Raw genomic sequence first — 7649 nt, forward strand, 5'->3', positions numbered from 1 at the left:
CAGGAGAACAGCAAGGAACGGCAGACACTGTTAGTAGGCCCCAAACCAACTAGTACGCCAAATGCAGTTGTTCCATTTAACAACTATTTAACAAGAGCCTGAAGATAGAAGCTCAGGAAAGGCAACCTGGAGAACACCTTGGAGCGGAAGACACCGTCTCTACAACCCAGACCCAACTTGTAGGCCTAATGCAGTGTTGTTTTAACAACTACTTAACGAGAGCTAGAAGATCGAAGCTATGGAGAGGCAACCTGGAGAACACCTTGGAGCGGAAGACACCGTCTCTATGACCCAGACCCAACTTGTAGGCATAATGTAGTGTTGTTTCAACAACTACTTAACACGAGCATGAAGATTGAAGCAATGGAGAGGCAACCTGGAGAACACCTTGGAGCGGAGGACACCGTCTCTACAACCCAGACCCAACTTGTAGGCCTAATGCAGTGTAGTTTTCAACAACTACTAAACGAGAGTAGGAAGATCGAAGCAATGTGGACGAAACCTGGGGAACACCTTGGAGTGTAACACACCGTCTCTCTACAACCCATACCCAATTTGTAGGCCTAATGCAGTGTAGTTTTCAACAACTACTAAACGAGAGTAGGAAGATCGAAGCAATGTGGACGAAACCTGGGGAACACCTTGGAGTGTAACACACCGTCTCTCTACACCCATACCAAATTTGTAGGCCTAATGCAGTGTAGTTTGCAACAACTACTAAACGAGAGTCGGAAGATTGAAGCAATGGAGAGGAAACCTGGGGCACACCTTGGGGCGGCAGACACCGTTAGTAGGCCCTACCAAAGTAGTAGCCCCAATGTAGTTTTAAAATTCCTAGAGGCTGAAAACAAGACTATTGACGCTCTGCTTTTTTCAAAGGAGGACAGCTGTATTGAGTGGCGCAGACAGACACAGGTAGTAGGCCTTAAACCAAAAATGTGGCTCACTGCAGTTTAAAAAAGGTTACAGGGGTACACAGGCAGCATTGCTCTGGGCAGTGGAGGACAATTTCAATAGTGGACCGCAGACAGACTTTGTACGCCTACTATTAAAAAAAGGATGCTCTATGCAATTAAAAATAGGTTCCAGGGGTCCACGGGCAGCAGTGGTGTGGTCAGTGGACGAGTATTGGAACGAGGGACCGCAGACAGGCGTAGTAGGCCTAACATAACAAAATTAGGTTGTAGGCACTTTAAAATTGGTTCCAGGGGTACACGTGCAGCAGTGGTGTGGTCAGCAGAGGACAATTTCAATTAGGGACTGCAGACAGACTTTGTAGGCTGCCCCCTGTGGACCATGCATCCAACACATTAACCCAGTGCGCCGTAATGGACACGTAACTTTTTGTGGACATGCCTACTGGTCCATGCGTCTCTTGTCAGGTGCACCTTTCTACTGTTTGATTGCCTGAGTGCTATGACAATGCAGACTTTTTCATGCCGGTGGAGGGCTGGGATGGCTTTTCTCGCAAAAGAAATGTCGACTGGGTAGCTTGAACCGTGGTACAGCGTAGTTCATCTGGGCTTTCTAAATATAAAACAAAGAAAAAAAGGAGGCTCCATGCACTTTCAGCTGGGTTCCAGGGGTACACGGCCAGCATTGGTCTGGTCAGTGGAGAACTATTGGAAGTAAGGACCGCAGACAGGCTTCGAAGGCCTAACATAATAAAATATGGCTGTAGGCACTTTAGAATTGGTTCCAGGGGTGCACGGGCAGCAGTAGACCGGTCAGTGGAGGCCTAGTGGAAGATGGGACCGCAGACAGGCTTCGAAGGCCTAACATAATAAACTAGGGCTGTAGGCATTTTAACATTGGTTCCAGGGGTACACGGGCAGCAGTAGACAGGTCAGTGGAGGCCTAGTGGAAGGAGGGACCGCAGACAGGCTTCGAAGGCCTAACATAATAAACTAGGGCTGTAGGCATTTTAACATTGGTTCCAGGGGTACACGGGCAGCAGTAGACAGGTCAGTCGAGGCCTAGAGGAAGGAGGGACCGCAGACAGGCTTCGAAGGCCTAACATAATAAAATTTGGCTGTAGGCACTTTAAAATTGGTTCCAGGGGAACACGGGCAGCAGTAGACAGGTCAGTGGAGGCCTAGTGGAAGGAGGGACCGCAGACAGGCTTCGAAGGCTTAACATAATAAATTAGGGCTGTAGGCATTTTAACATTGGTTCCAGGGGTACACGGGCAGCAGTAGACAGGTCAGTGGAGGCCTAGTGGAAGGAGGGACCGCAGACAGGCTTCGAAGGCCTAACATAATAAATTAGGGCTGTAGGCACTTTACCATTGGTTCCAGGGGAACACGGGCAGCAGTAGACAGGTCAGTGGAGGCCTAGTGGAAGGAGGGACCGCAGACAGGCTTCGAAGGCCTAACATAATAAACTAGGGCTGTAGGCATTTTAACATTGGTTCCAGGGGTACACGGGCAGCAGTAGACAGGTCAGTGGAGGCCTAGAGGAAGGAGGGACCGCAGACAGGCTTCGAAGGCCTAACATAATAAAATTTGGCTGTAGGCACTTTAAAATTGGTTCCAGGGGAACACGGGCAGCAGTAGACAGGTCAGTGGAGGCCTAGTGGAAGGAGGGACCGCAGACAGGCTTCGAAGGCTTAACATAATAAATTAGGGCTGTAGGCATTTTAACATTGGTTCCAGGGGTACACGGGCAGCAGTAGACAGGTCAGTGGAGGCCTAGTGGAAGGAGGGACCGCAGACAGGCTTCGAAGGCCTAACATAATAAATTAGGGCTGTAGGCACTTTACCATTGGTTCCAGGGGAACACGGGCAGCAGTAGACAGGTCAGTGGAGGCCTAGTGGAAGGAGGGACCGCAGACAGGCTTCGAAGGCCTAACATAAAAAAATTGGGCTGTAGGCACTTTAAAATAGGTTCCAGGGGTACACGGGCAGCATTGGTCTGGTCAGTGGAGGAGTAGTAGAAAGATTTGACCGCAGACAGGCTTCGAAGGCCTAACATAATAAAATTGGGCTGTAGGCACTTTATAATTGGTTCCAGAGGTACACGGGCAGCAGTGGTCTGGTCAGTGGAGGAGTAGTAGAAAGAAGGGACGGCAGACAGGCTTCGAAGGCCTAACATAAAAAATTGGGCTGTAGGCACTTTTAAATAGGTTCCAGGGGTACACGGGCAGCAGTGGTCTGGTCAGTGGAGGAGTAGTAGAAAGAAGGGACGGCAGACAGGCTTCGAAGGCCTAACATAAAAAAAATTGGGCTGTAGGCACTTTTAAATAGGTTCCAGGGGTACACGGGCAGCAGTGGTCTGGTCAGTGGAGGAGTAGTGGAAAGAACGGACCGCAGACAGGCTTCGAAGGCCTAACATAATAAAATTGGGCTTTAGGCACTTTATAATTGGTTCCAGGGGTACACGGGCAGCATTGGTGTTGTCAGCGGAGGCCGATTGTAATGAGTGTCTGCCAGTTAGTATTCCCAAACAATAAATAGATGTTAATCTCTCGCATGACAACAAAACAAAACCACCAAAGGGTGCAATCATTCGGTACTGGGGTGGGCTCCTCTGCGGAGTTTCAGACCTAGTAATTTGGCGCAAAGTATTTACTTGGGTAAATATAGGACACTGCCCCGGACTATGTTAAGTACCATCATACATGTCAATACAATGGTATTGTCAGTGGCAGTAATTTATGGATGTCAGTGCATAGACTAAACATAGGTGTAACTGTGAGAGATAATTGTGCAAGTGGTAGAGCAATGTTTGAGCTGGGGGTGGGTGAACTCTCTTGTGGCCGGCGGTACATGCCCAGGGCCCCTCATGTTACAACAGTGTGTCTGATGTTGGGTGCACACCACCACCGCCAGAGACACTTTATTGTACTATGAGGGACCCAGTGGCAGTGCCGTAGACCAAAGGCGGGCACACCCACCTCTTCAGACAAACAGCACTCTCACGGGTGCTTGCGCCAAGTGGCGATACCACGGCCCCGTGTGGGGAGTTTGGCCATTTAGGGAGGTGTAAACATGTCGTATGCTGGACAATCAGCTGCTGCAAATTACGAGATTGGTAAAGTCATTCAGAGTAGTCTACAGGCAATACCTTTTCATAGGAAAGCTAGGTGTCGGCCGGGCAAGGTGGGGCAAAAGAATTCGATATCCAGTTGTGGTTCATTTTAATGAAGGTTAGATCATCAACATTTTGGGTAGCCAGACGAGTCCTTTTTTCTGTTAGTATTGAACCTGCAGCACTGAATACTCTTTCTGATAGGACACTAGCTGCCGGGCAAGCAAGCTCCTGCAATGCATATTCTGCCAATTCTGGCCAGGTGTCTAATTTGGATGCCCAGTAATCAAATGGGAATGACGGTTGAGGTAGAACATCGATAAGTGATGAAAAATAGTTAGTAACCATACTGGACAAATGTTGTCTCCTGTCACTTTGAATTGATGCAGCAGTACCTGTCCTGTCTGCGGTCATAGCAAAATCACTCCACAACCTGGTCAGAAAACCCCTCTGTCCAACGCCACTTTGGATTTCTGCACCTCTAACACTTCTGTTCTGCTGCCCCCTGCTGCTCGTGTGAGAACGATCATGGGCGCTGTGTGCTGGGAATGCCTGAAGCAAACGGTCAACAAGAGTTGATTGTTTGGTTGCTAATATTAGTTCCAAGTTCTCATGTGGCATAATATTTTGCAATTTGCCTTTATAGCGAGGATCAAGGAGGCAGGCCAACCAGTAATCGTCATCGTTCATTTTAGTAATGCGTGTGTCCCTTTTGAGGATACGTAAGGCATAATCCGCCATGTGGGCCAAAGTTCCAGTTGTCAAATCAGCGGTTGTGCTTGGTTGAGGGGCAGTTTCAGGCAAATCTACGTCACTTGTGTCCCTCAAAAAACCAGAACCCGGCCTTGCCACGCCACCAACTTCCAGTGGCCCCGGAAAAGCTTCCTCATTAAAAATATACTCATCCCCATCATCCTCCTCGTCCTCCTCCTCTTCGCCCGCTACCTCGTCCTGTACACTGCCCTGACCAGACAATGGCTGACTGTCATCAAGGCTTTCCTCTTCCTCTGCTGCAGACGCCTGATTTTTTATGTGCGTCAAACTTTGCATCAGCAGACGCATTAGGGGGCTGCTCATGCTTATTATGGCATTGTCTGCACTAACCAGCCATGTGCATTCCTCAAAACACTGAAGGACTTGACACATGTCTTGTATCTTCGACCACTGCACACCTGACAACTCCATGTCTGCCATCCTACTGCCTGCCCGTGTATGCGTGTCCTCCCACAAAAACATTACAGCCCGCCTCTGTTCGCACAGTCTCTGAAGCATGTGCAGTGTTGAGTTCCACCTTGTTGCAACGTCTATGATTAGGTGATGCTGGGGAAGGTTCAAAGACCGCTGATAGGTCTGCATACGGCTGGAGTGTACAGGCGAACGGCGGATATGTGAGCAAAGTCCACGCACTTTGAGGAGCAGGTCGGATAACCCCGGATAAGTTTTCAGGAAGCACTGCACCACCAGGTTTAAGGTGTGAGCCAGGCAAGGAATGTGTTTCAGTTGGGAAAGAGAGATGGCAGCCATGAAATTCCTTCCGTTATCACTCACTACCTTGCCTGCCTCAAGATCTACTGTGCCCAGCCACGACTGCGTTTCTTTCTGCAAGAACTCGGACAGAACTTACGCGGTGTGTCTGTTGTCGCCCAAACACTGCATAGCCAATACAGCCTGCTGACGCTTGCCAGTAGCTGCCCCATAATGGGACAACTGGTGTGCAACAGTGGCAGCTGCGGATGGAGTGATTGGGCGACTGCGATCTGTGGACGAGCTCTCGCTTCTACAGGAGGACGAGGAGGAGGAGGAGGGGGTGCGAACGCCTACAGCCAACTGTTTCCTAGACCATGGGCTAGGCACAACTGTCCCAAAATTGCTGTCCCCTGTGGACCCTGCATCCACCACATTCACCCAGTGTGCCGTGATGGACACGTAACGTCCCTGGCCATGCCTACTGGTCCATGCATCTGTTGTCAGGTGCACCTTTGTACTCACAGATTGCCTGAGTGCATGGACGATGCGCTCTTTAACATGCTGGTGGAGGGCTGGGATGGCTTTTCTCGAAAAGAAGTGTCGACTGGGTAGCTCGTAGCGTAGTACAGCGTAGTCCATCAGGGCTTTGAAAGCTTCACTTTCAACTAACCGGTAGGGCATCATCTCTAACGAGATTAGTCTAGCTATGTGGGCGTTCAAACCCTGTGTACGCGGATGCGAGGATAAGTACTTCCTTTTTCAAACCAGAGTCTCATGTAGGGTGAGCTGGACTGGAGAGCTGGAGATCGTGGAACTAGCGGGTGTGCCGGTGGACATGGCAGACTGAGAGACGGTTGGAGACGGTATTGTTTCCACCTGTGCCCTAGATGCAGTGTTTCCTACTACGAAACTGGTGATTCCCTGACCCTGACTGCTTTGGCCTGGCAAAGAAACCTGCACAGATACTGCAGGTGGTGCGGAAAATGGTGGCCTTACAGTGACGGCAGGGATGTAGCGTTGGTGAGTAGCTTCATTGGCCGATGGTGCTACAACCTTAAGGGACGTTTGGTAGTTAGTCCAGGCTTGCAAATGCATGGTGGTTAAATGTGTATGCATGCAACTTGTATTCAGACTTTTCAGATTCTGACCTCTGCTTAAGGTAGTTGAACATTTTTGACAGATGACTTTGTGCGGATCAATTGGATGTTGTTTAAAAAAATGCCAGACTGTACTCTTTCTAGCATTGGATCCCTTTTCAGGCATTGCAGACTGAGCTTTAACCGGATGGACACGCTGTCCTCCAACAGTTTTTGGCTTTGCCACGCGTTTTGTCCCATCTACGGGCCCGGCAGATGGAACCTGTTGCTATGTTGATGCCTGCTGCGGCCCCTCCTCCTCCGCTTCAGAACTACTGCCGCCTGCACCCTGTTTCCCCAATGGCTGCCAATCGGGGTCAACAACTGGGTCATCTATAACCTCCTCTTCTAGCTCGTGCGCAACTTCGTCTGTGTCACCGTGTAAGTCGGTGGTAGAGCGTTCGTGACGGGGCAACATAGTCTCATCAGGGTCTGATTCTGGATCAGTACCCTGCGAGGGCAATGTTGTGGTCTGAATCAAAGGACCAGCATAGTAGTCTGGCTGTGGCTGTGCATCAGTGCACTCCATGTCAGATTCAACTTGTAATGGGCATGGCCTGTTAACTGCTTCACTTTCTAAGCCAGGGACGGTATGTGTAAAGAGCTCCATGGAGTAACCCGTTGTGTCGCCTGCTGCATCCTTCTCTGTTGTTGTTTTTGCTGAAGAGGACAAGGAAGAGACTTGTCCCTGACCGTGAACATCCACTAACAACGCGCTGCTTTTACATTTACCAGTTTCAAAAGAGGAGGCAAAAGAGCTAGAGGCCGAGTCAGCAAGGTAAGCCAAAACTTGCTCTTGCTGCTCCGGCTTTAAAAGCGGTTTTCCTACTCCCAGAAAAGGGAGCGTTCGAGGCCTTCTGTAGCCAGACGACGAACCTGGCTCCACAGCTCCAGGCTTAGGTGCAATATTTTTTTTCCCACGACCACCTGATGCTCCACTACCACTACCATCATTACCAGCTGACAATGAACTCCCACGGCCACGACCTCTTCCACCAGACTTCCTCATTGTTTTAA

The sequence above is a fragment of the Ranitomeya imitator genome, chromosome 4 (genome assembly GCF_032444005.1).
Source record: "Ranitomeya imitator isolate aRanImi1 chromosome 4, aRanImi1.pri, whole genome shotgun sequence".
In the NCBI taxonomy this organism is placed as follows: Eukaryota; Metazoa; Chordata; class Amphibia; order Anura; family Dendrobatidae; genus Ranitomeya; species Ranitomeya imitator.